Source organism: Hemicordylus capensis, chromosome 3 (assembly GCF_027244095.1).
Source record: "Hemicordylus capensis ecotype Gifberg chromosome 3, rHemCap1.1.pri, whole genome shotgun sequence".
NCBI lineage: Eukaryota > Metazoa > Chordata > Lepidosauria > Squamata > Cordylidae > Hemicordylus > Hemicordylus capensis.
In genome coordinates this window covers 187050123-187070167 of record NC_069659.1, presented here as the reverse complement: position 1 = coordinate 187070167, position 20045 = coordinate 187050123, and the positions used below count along the sequence as shown (strand labels likewise).

Sequence of the window (20045 nt, the reverse complement as noted above, 5' to 3'; positions counted from 1 at the left end):
TTATGCCGTCGAGTCGGTGTTGACTCCTGGCAACCACAGAGCCATGTGGTTTTCTTTGATAAAATACAGGAAGGGTTTACCATTACCATCTTCCATGCAGTATGAGATGATGGCTTTCAGCATCTTCCTATATCGTTGCTGCCTGATATAAGCGTTTCCCATAGTCTGGGAAACATACCAGAGGGGATTTGAACCAGCAACCTCTTGCTCCCCAGGCAAGTTACTTCCCTGCTGCACCATTAGGTGACTTGGGGCTTAAATTACAGAAGGGAAAATTGTAGTTGAATGTTAGAAGAAACGTCTTAATAATAAGAGCAGTTCAATAATTGAACCAATTACCTAGAGGGATTAGTGGGGTCTAATTTCAAGCAGATGCTGGTAGGGATGTGCACAGAACCGCGGTCCGGCACTGCTGTGGGGGGCTCTTTAAGGGCAGGGGAGGGTGTACTTACCCCCCGCCGTGTTTCCCCCGCCGGCGCCTTCGTTTAGTAAAGCGTTGGGGGCGGCAGGATACCTCCCTGCCGCCCCTCCCCCAGTTGTCGGCAAAAGGCTTCACAAAGCCTTTTGCGCATGCACACATCACGTCTCTGCGACATGCGCGCGCACGTGACACGGAGACATGACGTGCACATGCGACGTGCGCACGCGCAAAAGGCTTTGTGAAGCCTTTTGCCGGCAACTGGGGGAAGGGGCGGCAGGGAGGTATCCTGCCGCTGCAAAAGCTTTACTAAATGAAGGCGCCGGCGAGGGAAACGCGGCAGGGTGTGTGTAAGTACACCTTCCCCCGCCCTTAAAGATCCCCCCCACAGCAGTGCCAGACCGCCAGACCGCTCTCAAGTCCGGACTGGTTCGGAGGCCTTCAAAATGGCCTCCAGACCGGTCCGGGCTCATCCCTAGATGCTGGTAGACAGCTATCTGTTGAGGGTGCTCTAGCTCTGGACTTCGTGTATAGAGCAGGGGCCTACATTTTTTTTTTTAAACCACTGCATTCACCTCTTCAGATGAATGCTGCTCTAAGCATGAGCAGTTCCCATCTACGAATGACTGATGGGGCTGGGGCATGACTTGTGGGGCGGGACTTGTTATACTCACTGTACTTGCATGCAGCGTTTTACTAGTAATGTCTGAAGAGGGTTCCTGTCTAACTTCAAACCAAGATCCCAAACCACAGTTTGAGCCTGTTTTCAAATCCTGATTTGAGGGCAAACTATAGTTTGAACATTCAGGTGAAATAGAAAATATGCTTTGCTAGAAAATAGAAGTGAACGCTCTTATTCTCCTCATATGCAAAAGAAGGGACACTTCCTAACACCATACCTATGGGTTTGGGTCACTCTTTTGTATTCTTCTTTGGTTGTATGCCCCAATTTCTATTCATATATATTTTTCTTCTCAGCTGTCCAGAGAATTCTCTGTGCATCCACACTAGTTTCTTTAGATATCTCCCGTGCTTCTTTCTTGTGGGAACTATTTGTGATTGTACCTTCTATATCTCACCTTTCAGGATCTCTCATGCCTCTTGGATTCTTTTTTCCTTTAAGATTTTCCACCTGCTGTTTCTTCGAGCTCATTAAAATCAACTTTTCTGAAATCGAGGGAAAACAGCCAACTATCCTCAGTTTCCCCTTCCCTTAATAGTATGAATTCAAAAAATATGCAATCATATTCTTCCCACTTTCACTTCATCAACCAATCCTTCCCTGTTGGTAAGGATGAGGTCCAGGATACCTGAGTCCCTTGTTCCTTCTTCACTTTGACATTGTCAGCAAGGGAGGTCAGTATTTTATTGGTCCTCCCATTCTTTCCCTCAGACTACAGGTGCTCTTTAGGGATGTGCACAAAACAGTTTTTGCATTCTGTTTCGAGCCCGAAACAAAACACAGATAGCCAAAATGTTTCATCAAAACAGTGATTGATTCAGTTGTTTCAACAGAACAAACCTCTAAATGTTTAGAGTGTTTCAGCCATAGGGAACAATGGGGAAACTTGAAACACCCCATTGTTCCCAATGGGTAGCTGCTATGGATACCAAAGTGGGCTGGGTGGTAGGGCATGATGGGTTCTACCTACCACCCAACCCACAAAAGAAATGGGCAAGTGGTCAATCTTTAACAAGTTTTTAACCTTTCCCTCAAACCCTCATAGGATTGCAAGCCAGAGTCAGAAAACCAATCAGCAAAGGAAAAACAAGCTTCCAAAATGGCACTCAAAACATTGAAATGTTTCAAATAAAAACAGGGTTGTTTTGAGCTCAGAACAGGCCCTTTATTTAAGAGTGTTTTGTTTTGATCTCAAATCATGCAAAACAACACGTTTCAAGTTGAAATGTTTCAACATTGAAATGTTCTACACATCCCTAATGCTCTTCTGCCTTCACCAGAAGTAGCAGACTATTTTAGGAGGCTCATACATCAATTTCTTTTCTTTTGGTAGTAATATTTATTATTTGGAAAGTACCTTAAAAATAAGTGCAGCACAATACATTGTCTTCTTTTGTATTTGTTTTTTTTAATCAGTTTTGGCAGTGTTTAGCCAGGGCTTTGCAGATATTTATTCAATTTTTACCCTGCTGTTCTGCCCCTTTAAAAACTCGAGGCAATCCACAGCACTGGAAGCAGTTAACACTTTGAACCAGCATAATAATCAGGTACAATGCCTTCAGTGTCGACTCCTGTTGACCAGGAGGGGTTTACAGGAGGGGTTTACCATTGCCTTCTCCTGCGCAGTATGAGATGATGCCTTTCAGCATCTTCTCTATCGCTGCTGCCCGATATACAGTGAGGGAAATAAGTATTTGATCCCCTGCTGATTTTGTCCGTTTGCCCTCTGACACAGAAATGACCAGGCTATAATTGGAATGGTAGGTTTATTGTAGCTGTGAGAGACAGAATAACAACAAACAAACCCTCAAAAGCCCAGTGCCCAAAAGTCAGCGATGGATTTGCATTGTAGTGAGGGAAATAAGTATTTGATCCCCTATCAACCAGCAAGATTTCAGGCTCCCAGGTGTCTTTTCACTATATGCTGGTAACGAGCTGAGATGAGGAACACCCTCTGTAAGGGAGTGCTCCTAATCCCAGCTTGTTACAGTACCTGTATAAATGACACCTGTCCATAGAAGCAAGCAATCACTCAGCTTCCAAACTCACCACCACGCCCAAGACCAAAGAGCTGTCGAAGGATGTCAGGGACAAGGTTGTAGACCTGCACAAGGCTGGACTGGGCTACAAGACTATCGCCAAGCAGCTTGGTGAGAAGGTGACTACAGTTGGCACGATAACTCACAAATGGAAGAAACACAAAATAACTGTCAATCTCCCTCGGTCTGGGGCTCCATGCAAGATCTCACCTCGTGGAGTTGCAATGATCATGAGAACGGTGACAAAGTAGCCCAGAACTACACGGAGGGAACTTGTCAATGATCTCAGGGCAGCTGGAACCATAGTCACCAAGAAAACAATTGGCAACACACTATGCCGTGAAGGACTGAAATCTTGCAGTGCCCGCAAGGTCCCCCTGCTCAAGGCAGCACATGTACAGGCCCGTCTGCAGTTTGCCAATGCACATCTGAATGATCCAGAGGAGAACTGGGCGAAAGTGTTGTGGTCAGATGAGACCAAAATCGAGCTCTTTGGCATCAACTCAACTCGCCGTGTGTGGAGGAGGAGCAATGCTGCCTATGAGCCCAAGAACACCATCCCCACCGTCAAACATGGAGGTGGACACATTATGCTTTGGGGGTGTTTTTCTGCTAAGGGGACAGGACACCTTCACCGCATCGAAGGGACGATGGACGGGACCATGTACCATCAGATCTTGGGTGAGCACCTCCTTCCCTCAGCCAGGGCATTGAGAATGGGTCGTGGATGGGTATTCCAGCATGACAATGACCCAAAACACACAGCCAAGGCAACAGAGGAGTGGCTCAAGAAGAAGCGCAGGAAGGTCCTGGAGTGGCCCAGCCAGTCTCCAGACCTTAATCCCATAGAAAATCTGTGGAGGGAGCTGAAGGTTCGGGTTGCCAAACATCAGCCTCGAAACCTTTCTGACTTGGAGAGGATCTGCAAAGAGGAGTGGGACAACATCCCTCCTGGGTTGTGTGCAAACCTGGTGGCCAACTACAAGAAACGTCTGACGTCTGTGATTGCCAACAAGGGTTTTGCCACCAAGTACTAAGACATCTTTTGTGAAGGGATCGAATACTTATTTCCCTCACTACAATGCAAATCCATCGCTGACTTTTGGGCACTGGGCTTTTGAGGGTTTGTTTGTTGTTATTCTGTCTCTCACAGCTACAATAGACCTACCATTCCAATTATAGCCTGGTCATTTCTGTGTCAGAGGGCAAACGGACAAAATCAGCAGGGGATCAAATACTTATTTCCCTCACTGTAGGTGTTTCCCACGGGTATGTCTGGAAAACATACCAGTGGGGATTTGAACCGGCAACCTCTGGCTTGCTAGTCAAGTCATTTCCTACTGTGCCATCAAGTACATAATTGAAAATACAGATATATACAACAATATTGCCAGGTGGAAAACTCAAGAAAAAAGTGGTGCAGGGCATGTTATTTTGGGTCTATTCACCATTTTAGTTGTATTATGTATTGTACCTTTCCACTGAGATAGCTTCCTTTTGCCTTTCCCAGTTCACATGGAGGATGAACACTGCATTCACAGCTGAATTAATTAACAGCAGTAACCCTCATTGTGTTACTAATGGTGACCAAAACCTAAAACCTCCAGGAATACATTCATACCTCTTAAAATTATATATTATTTATTTATCATATTTTTATACTGTCTGATACGTACATCTCTAGGTGATGTACAAAATTTAAAATATTTAAAAGTCACAAATTAAAATACATGACAAACAATAGAATAAAATAAAACAAGTTTTTAGGATTATTAAAATTAATTCTAATTAAAAGCCTGAGAAAGGAGAGTCTTGAGGTTCTTCCTGAAAACAAACAGAGAAGGAGATGCTCTTATTTTTGCAGGGAGCATATTCCAAAGTCCTGGGGCAGCCACAGAGAAAGCCCGGTCCTGGGTCGCCACCAAACAAGTCGGTGACGACCGTAACTCTGATCTCTCCAGAAGAATCATAACAGGCAACAGGGATTATGACAAAGGACACACTCTCTCAGATAGCCTGGACCCAAGCCTTTAAGGGCTTTATAGGTAATAACCTGCACTTTGTATTTTACCCAGAAACATATTGGCAGCCAGGTCTGCCCTTTTAAAACCGGTGTTATGTGGTCCCTTCGTGCCAGAATGTGCAATCTGCTGTAATAAGAGCCTCCTCATCTTTGACAACTTTTAAGAAGTCTCTAAAGACACCTTTTTCCCCACCCAAGCTTTTTAACTAGACTTGTGGTTTTAAATTGTTTTTCAGGTTTTCTTTTCTGTTTTAATTTGCTTTATGTTGTTGTGAACCACCCAGAGATGGAAGTTTGGGTTGGCATACCAGTATGATAGATAGACAGATAGATAGAGTGATACAAGGTGTGGGCAAAACACTTAGCCATCAGGGCTCCATGTGACCTGACTTCTTATTTTGAATGTATTCTACTCACGTGCCAGCCCCTTTCCATACACTGTTAGGGCACCAGCAAAGCCGTGGCCCAGAGAGAAGCTGTGCTGACGTGATAAGAACACACACATAGCTGATGCATGGCTGAAAACATTTTAAACAAAATGCCAGACCTTGTGGAACTCTACTCCAGTAAATGCTTTGCCTGCACCTTGCATTTCTAAATCTGCTCTAAACAACATATTTTTGCCATTCAGAGCCCTAAATAGTCTAGCACCAGCTTGCCCAGAGGATTGCCTGCTCCCATATTATCCTGCATGAGCCCTGAGATTCTCATCACAGCCCTAGTCCAGGTGTTTGGCTATCAGAAGTGGGATAGGTGGCAACCAGGGACAGGGCCATTTTTGTAGTGATGTCAGGTCTTTGGAATGCCCTCCTGATAGGATCCCTCTTGTCACTTTTCTTTTTAGTTACATCTGAAAAGAGTGTCACTAAAGCATACTTTGGAAAGAGTGAGGTGATAAATAGGAGGCTGTTTGCTGCTTTGAATTTGAATTCTTAATTAACACATGATTGTTCTGTTTGTCATATTATTGTTTCGAATTGATTTTGTTAATCATTTGGGGTATTTCTTAGTGCCAAGGTGGCATATAAATGTAATAAAGAAAATGGAAGGATGCTTAACTGAACAGCTCTGAGCAAAGGATAGTATACAGGTGGGCGAGGGCTCACGGATTTTCCCATCTCTGAATGATTCAGAATATTCCTTTCCCACTTATAAAAAGGATGGCATATGTAGTGGGTAGAGTTACAAAAACAAATGCAGATTTCCTTGCTTGTTTTATGCTGGGATTGTCAGCAGATAACCAAGAGCTCAGCCATTTAGCCAAGCACTTTCTCTCCACCTGTTGAAGCAATGCTTTTTCTCCCCATTAAAGGTGGGCGACAGGGGGAGAAGTGGATCACTGAAGCGCCTATCTGTTGCTTTCTGGCTATCAATTGACACAACCTCTCACTGCACACACTAGACTTAATTCCATCCTAAAACAGCGTTATTAAAGAAGCTTATTTACTGACAAAAATAATCAAGTCAAAAGCTACGAACCTCAGCATATTGCTAGCTACAGGCCAAATGCTTTATTCATAATGCTGTTGTGTGTTTGTTTAAAGAATAACTAAGATGCTGCCTGTGACTCTCAAAATTTATGTCTTAAGCAGAGCAAGCTGTTGGTTTACACTGGTTAAATTCTGTAGTACATTCCCCTTGAAGGCAAGTAGACCCAGATTTTATTTTTTACTGCCTTAATAGTAAAATGCAGGTAACTAATTTACCAAGGTTTCCCATGGTTTATTTCAAGGCTGATCATTCCTCCTTTTGATTAATGTTTACACTAAGTCAGCCATCAGCTTATTGTTGCTACAGTGGTATTATTGCTGGTTATTATAATAGAAAGTTTGTAAATGCAGCAGATTGAATTGCTTGAGTTGCTAAGAATGCTTTCTGCAGACAGTGGGCTGTTGGGAGGAACAATTTCTAGACAACTTAGACACCAGCTATCATGCATCTGGACACACTAGTACATGCCCAAGGTGGTACGTGCAGATATGGATAGATATAGGCATTTTAGACCTCAGTGTTTCAAGAAAAGTAATGCTGTTTGTGGCCAAATCACCCTGAGGGTTCTTTCAACACCACTGAAAATGCAAACTTATCAATAGGAAAACACTGCTGCCAGAATTGGACTCAATGTGTGTAAGACAAAAGTAATGCAGGACATGTTACTTTGGGTCCAGCCACCATTTTAGCTGATTGTGTGTTGTGCCTTTTCATTGAGAGTGCTTCCTTTTTCCTCTCTCAGATCACACATACAGAGGATCTCAGTTTATAGCTGAATGAGTGAATGGCAGATAGCCTTCCAGCCTGAGACTAATTGTGACCTGAATCTAAAACCTCTAGGAATGGGGATGGGAACTATACTATTCCCCATGGGAACAAAGCCCATGTGCACCTTTCCTTTTCAGGGCTTAACCACTGAGGAGATCCATTTAAAAAAGAATGCAGGATATTGAACCTAAGACCATCTGCATGTGAAGCATGTGCTATCCCTGGCTAGGACCCTCACACAAAGCTTACACATTAACTTCTATCAGTCACGCACAAGGAATATCAAAAATATTAGGTGAGGGTTGTGTGTGAGGGCACTAACAATGTAAATAAAACAAAGATCTACAGACAAGAAAGCAGGAAGGAACATGGGGCAGGAGCCATAAAGCAATGAGATTCAGAATTTGCTTCAGCAAAAAGACAGAACAGTGTGACCTACAAAGGAGAAATCATGGAAACATTTTCCTTAAAAACCTCTTTCTGTGTCTGTTTCAGGGACAGCATTAGGAGCAGTGAGGCACTTTATACAGATCTTACAATAGATTTCCCTCCGTCCTTCAAAGTTGCGGGCTGGGCATCGGAGGATTCTGGAGACCAAGCTCTACCCTGCATTTGCCCTAGATTCTGCAAGTCTTGAAATAAGCCAATGGGATATAGTTCTTAAGAGGGGAACAGTGGCAGGTCTGAGTAATGAGGACCAAGGTTCTATTTACAGACTGGAGAGCCATATAAAATCCATTTTTAGGAAATCAAACTATACCATAAAACCCCACCCTCCTATAGGTTAGCTACCGCTAAAGAGACAAATTTTATTTAAACACTTTAGGAGAGAACTGGAAGCTGAAAGGGAAAATCAGAAAGGTTACATCACTCCAGAAAGTATGCAACTTATTTAAAACCACAATGAAGCTCAGTTAGAATGTATACCAAGAAGGAGGAAAGGTACAACCAAGTTCAGGAGGACACCAGCATGGCTAACAAGTAGAGTCAGGGAAGCTATAAAAGGGAAGAAAATTTCCTTCAGAAATTGGAAGTCCTGCCCAAATGAAGAGAACAGGAAGGAACATAAACTCTGGCAAAAGAAATGCAAGCAGACAATAAGGGATGCAAAAAGAGAGTTTGAGGAGCAAATAGCTAGAAGTATCAAGGAGAATAACAAAAATTTCTTTAAATACTTCAGAAGCAGAAAACCTGCCAGGGCGGTGGTTGGCCCCTTAGATAATGAGGGTATGAAAGGGATTATTAAAGAGGATAAGGAGATTGCAGAGAAGATGAATGAATTCTTTGCATCTGTCTTCATGACAGAGGATACTGACCATATACCTTCTCCAAAACTGAGCTTCTCAGGTTTAGAGGCTGAAGAACTGGGCCAATCTGAGGTGACAAAAGAGGATGTTCTAAACTGTCATGAAAAACTAAAAAATTAACAAATCCACCCAAGAGTTCTGAAGGAACTCAGATGTGAAATTGCTGATCTCCTAGCAAAAAATATGTAACTTGTCCCTACAATCAGGCTTTGTAGCAGAGGACAGAGTAGCTAACATAACTCCTATTTTCAAAAAGGGATTCAGGGGGGATCTGGGAAATTACAGGTCAGTTAGCTTAACCTGTGCCAGGTAAATTGATGATGGAAAGCATATTTAAGAACAAAATGGTTAAATATATGGAAGAACAGGCCCTGCCGAAGGAGAACCAGCATGGCTTCTGCAAGTGCAAGTCTTGTCTCATTAACCTTTTCCAGTTCTTTGAGAGTGTCTTTAAATATCCATTGTCTTTATCCAGGCACTGGATAAAGGTGATCCGGTTGACGTAGTATATATGGACTTCCAAAAAGCTTTTGACAAAGTTCCCTTCCAAAGCCTCTTGAGTAAACTTAGCAGACATGGGATAAGGGGACAGGTTCATGTGTGGATCGGTAGTGGTTGAAGGACAGGAAACAGAGGGTAGGAATAAACAGACAGTTTTCATAATGGAGAGAAGTAGCAAGTGGGGTCCCCCAGGGATCTGTACTGGGACCAGTGCTCTTTAACATTTTCATTAATGAAATAGAAGTTGGGGTAAGCAGCGAAGTGGCCAAATTTGCAGATTACACTAAAATATTTAGTGTAGTGAAATCCATAACAGATCATGAGGCGCTTCAAAAAGATCTCTTCAAACTGGGAGAGTGGGCAATAAAATGGCAAATGCAGTTCAATGTAAGCAAGTGTAAAGTGATGTATATTGGGGCAAAAACCCCAACTTCACATATACGCTGATGGGATCTGAACTGACTTGGAGAGAGATCTTGGGGTCATGATGGACAGGTTGTTGAAAGTGTTGACTGAGTGCTTAGCAGCAGTAAAGAAGTCAAATGCCATGCTAGGGAAGGAGATTGAAAATAAAAATACTAATATTATAATGACCTTATACAAATCTGTGGTGCGGCCACAATTGGAGAACTGCGTACAGTTTTGATCACTGTATCTTAAGAAGGATATTGTAGAACTGGAAAAGGTGCAGAAGAGGGCAACCAAGATGACCAGGGGCCTGGAGCACCTTCCTTATGAGGCAAGGTTATAGCATCTGGGGCTCTTTAGTTTGGAAAAGAGGTGATTAAGAAGAGACATAATCGAGGTGTATATAATTATGCATGGAGTAAGAACATAAGAACAGCCCTGCTGGACCCAAGGCCTATCTAGTCCAGCATCTGTTTCACACAATGGTCCACCAGTTGACTCTGGGGAGCCCATAGGCAAGAGGTGAGAGCATAACCTCTCTTCTGCTGTTGCTCCCTGCAACTGGTATTGAGAGGCATCGTGCCTCTCAGGCTGGAGGTGGCCCAGAACCCCCAGACTAGTAGCCATTGATAGACCTGTCCTCCATGAATTTGTCTAAGCCCCTAATGGAGAGTGGACAGAAAGAAATTTCCCTCCCTCTCTCACAATATTAGAACCAGGGGTCATCCCATGAAACTGAATAGGGATATGAGAACTGGCTTGAAGTTGAGCCAGTTCGCCATCAAATCATGCTGGTTTGAGAGCAAGTCCTTGAGCTGGACCGGACCGGTTCAGGGTTCTAAAGGTTTTTTGAACAAAAATTTTAAACTTACTGCCAGGTCTGCTGGCCTCTGGGGGGTACTGGTACGGCAGGGCGGGGGGGGGAGTTCCGGAGGGTCCTCCTCCCCCACTGGCCTCCCTGCCCCCCACTGACCTCTCCCCGGTCTTCTTTGGACTGTTTTGACCCTTGCGTGGCCTGGGTCATGACCCTGCCATGCATATGGCCAAGGTGTATGTGCGGTGGCCTCCAAAATGGCCACCAACACCTCAGAAAGGGCCAAAACAGCCCATAGAAGACTGGGAGGAGGCTGGTGAGGGAGGGGGAGCCACTTGAGAGCCCCTCCCGCTGCCACGGCAGCACCTCCCAGAGGCCTCCAGACTGAGCGGTAAGTGTTTTTTGTTTTTAATTTGACTTTTAGAACCCCAAACCAGTTCAGATTCAAGTCGAATTGGGGTTCTAGTTTGTGGGCACAAAACTGAACATGCTCGGTCCAGTTCGAGTCCAGTGTGGACTTGAACTAAACTGGGCAAACTGGTTTTATGCACACCCCTAAAACTGAATGTCATGAAATTTAGGACAGATAAGAGGAAATACTTCTTCACACAGCTCATAATCAATCTATGGAATTCTTTGCCATGGGAAGTGGTGATGGCCACTAGTTTGGATGGTTTAAAAAGGGGCTAAGAGAAATTCATGGAGGACAAGTCTATCAATGGCTACTAGTCTGGTGGCTATAGGCCAGATCCAGCCTCAAAGGCAAGATGCCTCTGAATACCAGTTGTAGGGTAGCAACAGCAAGAGAGAGGGCATGCCCTCACGCTGGGCCACTGTGTGAAACAGGATGCTGGACTAGATAAGTCTTGGGCCTGATCCAGCAGGGCTGTTCTTATGTTCTAACTATATCAAATTATTATAAAACTCAACTATATATACTTGGTCAGGCAATTACCATAGTATCCTCAGTGTCAAGGAAGCATACTTGCCTCCTTCCACTGTTCTCAAAATATCCCCTAAGAATGTCTCTGCTTATAATGGATCAGAATTTGATATTTTCTACTGAAAAAAATTGATGCCTGCTTTTTGACTAATATGCTGACCCTTCCATATAGGAGAAGTTTAATATATTGGGGACATATGACAAAAGAGGAAAAACTTTCCCTAAACGTTTTAAAAAATAGTTTCTGCAGCTGTAATGATATTTGGAACTGTTAAGAGAGAGACAGAAGAATAGGGTCATGGGGATTATATTTTCATGTATATGTTGTCCAGTTTATTTTAGGCTATCTTTAATGAACGAATGAGCCAGCATGGTGTAGTGGTTAGAGTGCTGGACTAGGACCGGGGAGACCTGAGTTCAAATCCCCATTCAGCCATGATACTAGCTGGGTGACTCTGGGCCAATCATGTCTCTCACAGCCTAACCTACTTCACAGGGTTGTTGTGAGGAGAAACTCAAGTATGTAGTACACCACTCTGGGCTCCTTGGAGGAAGAGCAGGATATAAATGTTAAAAATAAAAAATATAAAGAAATATGAAAAATATATTCAAAATGCAAATGTTTTGGCCAGGGCTGGTGAGAAACAATAAAACAATGTTAATGCAAAAACTTAACAATTTCTGTGTTTTGATACTACCATTCCTGCCTTCCTATTGATTCATAGTTGTTCCGATCCAGAATTTCTATCTCTGGATTGGGAACTGTGGTGTCCACGGATATCTGAATGTCATTAGTCTATACTGAGTTGCTTTCAGTGGGGTGTGCCTCCAGATGTGCATCGACCTTCTGGTGCATCTAGTTATTCACTACTAGAGGTGGACTGAAGTAAGCCTGATTGGTTTGTTTGCTGTAAATTTGAATGTTTGTCTTGCCTGTTCCTCATGCTTTGTATTCATTAAGTGTGGATATGCCATTAGCAAAGCATTTTTAAAATGCAGATGGAAAATATTTACATGTAAGGAAAGGCACGCACACAAACCCCTGCTGGTTTGTAATCCCAAATAATTTTATATTTGGGATGGGTGAGGAGAAATGCATTATTCTGTTTGGATTCTTTTCAGAGCCCTTTTGTTAAATGACAAAACAGTGTAATTTATTCCATGAGCATCCTTTCCCTGCAAGATAGGAGAGTGATTCACATTTTAAAATCAACGTCTAGGCAGAATGAAAAATGGAGACATAGTCACTGAGATATGGTGGCATTTTGTATGTGAACAATGGCCAGATCTGGGTTTTATCACCAGCATAGCGCACCACAGGCTTGCAAACTTGCTTCCCTCTGGATGATTTTTTGTACTGCATATGCTTTTGTTATCGCTAAGCTGGACTTACATAATGCCTTGTTTAATGGGTCTCCAGATTCTGTTATTTATAGATGTAGGTTTAGTCTGACTGCAGCTGCTAGCACAATCCAAGAAAGAACTAGCACATTTGTAACCCGTTAAGAGCACGCATTGCCTGCCAGTGATCTGGATTGGGTTTAAAATATTGCTGGGATAGCATTTAAACGAGTACCTCAAGGGATCTGCTATTTATCCTGCAGACCCTTGTTGTTGTTTTTAAGCTTTTGATGCCTTCCTGTGTTCTACTTCCTGAAGGAAGTCTGGTTTATATATACATTACAAATGTTATCTTCAAAAACTGCTGGGGCAGCCATTCAGCATCCTGGATTAACAGTCTCTCTTCCAGTAACTTTTGGGCTTTGATGGAACTGAAAATAAACTAGCAACAATTTTTTAAAAAGTTGTCTAGAACTTGCTTACAGCTATGAGACTGTTTTAACTTCATAACGCTGTATGCTCTTTCTATATAACTGTGTATTCCTTAATTACAGTATTGACCAAAACTTCCATTTCATTCAGAGTTAAGGTTTATGCAATTTTCCCCAAATCCAAATCTGCAGAAGCAATAAATGCAAGTGAAAGTGACCAATATTATTTGTATGGCCATAATTGTGCATTTCACATCTCTCTGCAATTAGTGTGTGCTGATCTTCAATTTGTCTGCTTACCTTTGCACTGTTAACTATGTGGCAGCTTTGCAGTACACCTCTGCACTTGTAACAAAACAGCAGTTTTCTTTGGTCTCTTCAGACTGGGCTACTTGCTCTGAAATTTTAAACTCACTCTAAAAATGTGCAAGGTGACTATTAACTGAAATATTAAATGAGAGTTCCATGTACATAATGGATGAAGCTAGTTTCTCATGACTTTCTTATGAAATGACTCAGCTGCCATGCTCTTTGCACAGGAGCAGCTTAGGAATGATGCAGAAGGTGACAGCAGGAGTCCCGAATTAAAACAGGACAGATTTCCTGTTCTTTTGCTCAGGTCAGGAGAAATGGTTGCTAGCAGGCAGACCTGTAGGAAGCACAGAAAACAGAGGGCCAATCAGGAAAGGAATTTCATTACCTCCTTTTCCCCTTCAGATATAGAAAATAGTAGAAGCAGGGGCGTAACTATGATAGGGCAAGGGGAGACAGTTGTCTGGGGGCCCAGTGCCTTGGGGGGCCCCCCAGAGGCAAGTCACATGACTGACTCCCTCAACCACGCACCCGCCCAGGCTTCCTTCAGTTGTATTCATCCTCTGAAATTGATGTGAGTCTTAAGACCTGGAGCTACCAGAACAGCTTGTCTTTCTCTAGTACCATTAAATGACTTGCATCATCCACAATTTATAAAAACTTTTTAATTTAGGATGATGTTCTATTGTGGCACATAGGTTATATATATATAGCCTCATTTAAGATTTCTTGACTTCATGAGCTGAGCTTCAGTGAGCGGGGAGCCCATTTTAAAATCTTTTCTCTGGGCCCACTCCAACCTTGCTACGCCCCTAGGTAGAAGAATCCCACACTGGTTGCTACCGTATTCCTAGCTTGGTCATAACATGTCCTAATACAATGTGCCATGGTTTTTTCTCTCTTAAAAAACAACAACATTTTGTATCCCACTCTTCCTCCAAGGAGCCCAGAGCGGTGTACTAAATACTTAGGTTTCTCCTCACAACAACCCTGTGAAGTAGGTTAGGCTGAGAGAGAAGTGACTGGCCCAGAGTCACCCAGCAAGAATCATGGCTGAATGGAGGGTCTCCCTGGTCCTAGTCCAGCACTCTAACCACTACACCCCGCTGGTATATATGTTTTGGTATAGCATTTCTATACCACCAAAACTTGCATCTCAAGGTGGTTTACACAGACCCGGTCCTAGTCCAGCACTGTAATCACTACACCACTCTGGTTGGAGTATCATTTCCTAAGATTATGCTGAGTAGCTTTTAAGTGACCAGGCTTTTAAGTGATTTTAAGTGACCAAGTTTGTTTGTTTGTTTGTTTGTTTAAAATATTTCTATACCGCCCAAAACTTGTGTCTCTGGGAGGTTTACAATTAAAATAATCTAAAACATTAAATCAATTAACAATTAAAATCATTTAAAAGCTTTAAAAAAATAAAACCCAGTATTAAAGTTATTTAAAACTATACATTGAATTAAAAGCCTGTGTGAATTTATAGGTAATGACCAACACCTTGTATTTTGCCTGGAAACGTATCAGTAGCCAGTGCAATTCCTTCAAAACAGGAGTAATATGGTCTCTCCTAGATGACCCAGAGAACAAAGGCAGCCCCACATAGAGCGCATTGCAGTAATCCAACCTAGAGGTTACCTGCAGATGTACCACTGTTTTGAGGTTGTTCATCTCAAGAAATGGACACAGCTGGCATATCAGCTAAAGCTGATAAAAAGCACCTCTGGCCACCATATCAACCTGGGACACCAGGAAGAGGTTCAGATCCAGAAGCACCCCCAGACTGCGCACCTGTTCCTTCTGTGGGACCGTGACCCCATCCAGAACCGGCAGATCAAAATCGTCTCCTGAGTTTCGACCCCGCACAATAAGTACCTTTGTCTTATCTGGATTCAGCCTCAGTTTGTTATCTCTCATCCAGCCGATTACTGCCTCCAGGCAGGCATTTAGGGAGGTTATGCCTTCTCCTGATGAATTTGACATGGAGAAATAGATTTGGGTGTCATCAGCATATCGATAACACCCTGCACCAATCCCCTGATGATCTCTCCCAGCGGTTTCATATAGATGTTAAACAACATCGGAGACAATATGGAACCCTGAGGGACAACATACAAAAGTTAAGATTTTGAAGAACAGCAGTCTCCAAGTGACACCATCTGGAATCTGCCTGTGAGGTAGGAGCAGAACCACCACAAAGCAGTGCCTCCTACCCCCGGTCTCCTTAGACGCTGTATAAGGATATTGTGATCAATAGTATTGAACGCTGCCGAGAGGTCCAAAAGGACCAACAGAGTCACACTTCTTCTGTCAATTCCCAACTGGAGATCATCCATCAGGCCGACCAAGGCAGTCTCCACCCCATAGCCTGCCCGAAAGCCCATTTGAAATGGGTCACGATAATCAGTTTCCTCCAAGACAGCCTGGAGCAAGGAGGCCACCACCTTCTCAATCACCTTGCCCAGCCATGGAAGTTTGGAGACAGGTCTGTAATTCTTTAACTCAGAGGGATCCAAGGCAGGCTTCTTCAGAAGAGGTCTAATGATTGCCTCCTTAAGACAAGGAGGCATCCTGCCCTCCCTCAGAGAAGCATTTATAATCTCTACCAGGCCCTCTACAACAGCCTCCCTGCCAGATCTGCCAGATAGTATAAGCTATGTCGGACAATGATAAAGAGGGCAGGTGGTAGGCCGCACCATTTCAAACAACTTGTTCACATCCTCAGGAGTCACAAACTGAAACTGATCCAGGGTCATCACATAAGAGGAGCTGCTGGACACCTTGGCATTAGACTCTGTAACAATTGTGGAGTTTGAATCCAAGTTGTCCTGAATATGAGAGATTTTGTCCACAAAGAACTCATTAAAAAAGTCACAGCGAGTAATTGTTGGTTCTAAGTACTGATTCAAGGGGGAAGGGGTGCACATTAGCCCCTTCACAAACCTGAACAACTCCACTGGATGTGAACTTGTGGAGGCAATACAGGAGGAAAAGAATCGCTGCACGTATCACCTGGGCATAGATCTTCAAATCCGCTGTATGTAATAATCTGTCAGATTTGAGTCGAGTCTTCCTTAATTTATACTCTAGTCATCTACCTTGCCGCTTCAGCCCCTGTAGTTCTTCTGTATACCAAGGGGCCAGTTTCAAAGTGGATCGGAGAGGACGCTTAGAAGCAATCGTGTCCACTGCCCTGGTGAGTTGATTATTCCAATTCTGCACCAGAGTGTCAACATGGTCACCAACAGAGCCAACACTAAATCCCTCCAAGGCTTCTTTGTATCCTATTGGATCCAGTAACCTTCTCGGGCGGACCAACCTAACGGGGATCCTGCTCCTGTGGAGGTGTGATGTGGTCATGAGTCCAACCTTAACCAGATGGTGGTCTGTCCATGACAAAGGGGAAATCATAGGAGTCCCCACCCACGGAACACCATCCTGTTCAGAATGAAAGACCACATCAAGCATGTGACCAGCAATATGCATTGGTCCCGAGACCACCTGGGATAGGCCCATAGTCGTCATGGCCGCTATGAACTCGTGGGCCGCCCCGGACAAATTGGTCCCAAAGTGAATGTTGAAGTCCCCCAGCATCACAAGCCTGGGAGACTCCAATGCCCAACCCAAGACCAAGTCCATCAGCTCAGTTAGGGACTCTGTTGGGCAGTGGAGTGATCGGTACACCAACAGAAGTCCCAGTCTGTCCATGGTCCCCAAACTTAAGTACACACATTCAGTATGGTCCGACACTTCAACAGAGATCCTGGTAAGGGAGATATTGTTCTTGTAGACCACAGCCACTTCCCCTCCCCTGCTCCTCAACAGAGTACTCTGGAGAAAGAAGCTGGGACCAGACTGGGCCACCAGCCTCCCCCAACCAAGTCTCCGTACTACATACCAGGCCGGCCCCTTCATCCAGAATCAAATCATGAATGATTTCACATTTATTCTGGACCGATCTGGCATTACAAAGGAGGAGGACAAGGTTCTGTGAGTTGTTAGCATTGCTTTCCAAGGTCAAAGAGCTGGCAGGACAGCCAGAAGGAGAGACAGAAATTAAGTTTCTGATTTTCCTTCCCCTGCAACTGTCTGCTGAACTGTCAATGTTACTTCTTCTATTCTGTACCACCACTGGCATAGCTGCCCCATAATCAGTGGATACATCCCCTTGTCTCCCCATCTCCAGACAGACCCAGACACATCGAAACTCAACTCACCCAAGATTTCAAAGAGAAACCGAAGTATAATACCCTCCCTCCTGAGTTGATTATTCTTTTATTCCTAAATGCCTTTTGAAACCTCTTAACATTTGACAAGCTAATCCACACCCTTTTAATAAAAAATATCACACAAAAAGAACTCATATGTTCTTGTAGCCTGAAGTGGGTTAATGGAACAACTCATTTTGCGCTTCAAGAGTTTCCTTGTGCTCAGAGTTGGGGGAAGGCACTGTATTCCTTTTGTGATCATTCAGATAGCATGTTTCAGATAGGTGCACAGTTAGTTTGGGTCACTGGTTCTTAGTTGAGAGAAGGAAGGTTCCTATCTCCACCAAAGGAGCTGGCAATTAGACCTCTTCTGAAGAAGAAATATCATTACACTGTAGTGACTCTGCCAGTTACAGCTGTCAACCCAGCAGGTGGGTAGGGGAGCTGTTTGAACAGGTGATTGCAGACTCAGCTTTATATATCTCCAGATGAGATATCATTCCACGACCTCTGTCCATCCATCTGCCATTTCTGGCATGGCTTCAAGACCCAAGGTTGTATGGGTGGGTGACCGGCTGATGGATGGTCCTTGTCCATGGGAAATGGACAAGACTGGCATGGGAAATGGCTCTTCATGGATTCTGTTTTTGACTCTCATGTTAGAGGCTGAGCAGGGATCCAAGAAGAATATAGACCTTGGATAGCTCCAAGCCACCCAAAATCTGTATTGGCGAGACACAGGAGAGCTGGGTGTAGCAACATAAGAAGGGAGTTGGCTGAGAGGTTACTTGGAACAGACTGCTGTTCTGTTGGAACAGAACAGGAGTTGCTTGGAACAGACTGCTGTCCAGGTAGTCTGGATTGGTCGCATCCCATCCTTAGGGAAGAAATGGGGCCAACCCACTCTGCCTGGACAGTAGCTCCATTCCTTCCCACCCAGGAAGTGTGGATTGGCCCCATCCCTTCCCTGCAGAAAACCTTTTGCTTTTTAAAGAGACCTTACCTGATTTTCTAAGTACTGGCTCTAGCTGTGCTGAGGGACCTCTACTTGTATAATAACTGACAGGTTATTGAGGGACTTCTCAAGGGCTGCTTTCTCAGGTATTGATGAAGGTCCTAGTTGAGTCCCAGTGGCACAAGGGTGCCAGGGCTGTGGTTCTAGGATCTTGCCACCCTATCTCATCCTTTGAACTATCTGCCTTATGCCCCAGTTTTAGGGTGAGGTTCCCAGATCTGGAGACATGACAGTAGATCTAGAGATGTGCACGGTCCGGACCAGTCCGGACCGGCACCGAAGGGGGGCCCTTTCTTTTAGGGCGGGAGGGCTTTCTTACCCCTCCTGCCTCTTCACCCCCTCCAGCGCCCGTATTTAACTGAATAACGGGGCGCTGGAAACCAGCCGCCCCCGCCGCCGCTCCCCCCCAGCAGATTCACATACAAAGGTGGCCATACCCCTGCCGCTGTCGCCCGCCCGCCAGCCAGCCCTCCCTCCCTCCCTCCCAGCTGCCCGCCCGCCCGAGTCCTTACCCAGCTGCAGGAGAAAACGAGAGGAGCTCCCGGACAGAGCTCCTCTCGTTAGAAAGGCCTGCTGCAGAATGAAGGTGCTTTGCGCACGCGCATGCGCGCACCACAAAGGACGCCGGAGGCCCGGTCTACCCGCCGGGAAAAGGCCGGGTAGACCGGGCCTCCGGCGATCGGACGCTGGAGGGGGTGAAGAGGCGGGAGGGGTAAGAAAGCCCTCCCGCCCTTAAAGTTATACCCCCCACCCGGACCCGGACCAGCAAGGGCCGAACCGGTCCGGCAGTTCGGCCATTCCTTAGAATGGCCGCCGGACCGGTCCGGACACACCCCTAAGTAGATCCTTGGATTTTCTTAAATATTATAAAAACTTGCTTAGCTTCTGAGGAACAGTGTGATGCTACTTTCTTCCTGGGTGTAGCAGAAAGCCGTGATTGGTACTGAATAGAGCAGGGACAGTTAACAAGAAATAACACACACTTTAATCCAATTTTTTTGATCAAAAGGTAGCAAGGAGTTAACAATTTGTCTTTAATTTTGAGAAAGTGTCTCTGCTGTATTAAGTCCCTTTAAAGTAAAAAAAAGAAAAGAATGCACCATTATTAAGAACGGCACACTTTTAACTCTTAAAAGTTTTTAAAATCATTTCTTAGCTTGTATGTTTCTTTCTCAAAGTTATCCCACAGCTGTTTTCTCTGCCCATCTCCTCTTCCTTTCAATGCATCTGGGAATATATTTAACAGGCAACTGTTTTCTTCAAACTTTCAGCATCAATTAATTTTTAACTTTTTAAAAAATTCATTTGCAGCCTCAAGTACGTCCTTCCAGTGCAAGCCAG

General features: G+C 44.3%; 1 protein-coding gene across 12 annotated transcripts in view; it reads left to right on the top strand.

The window, feature by feature from the left end:
- The window catches only part of ENOX1 (ecto-NOX disulfide-thiol exchanger 1), a 577422-nt gene that overhangs the window by 315201 nt on the left and 242176 nt on the right, over window positions 1-20045 (top strand). The window lies entirely within an intron of this gene.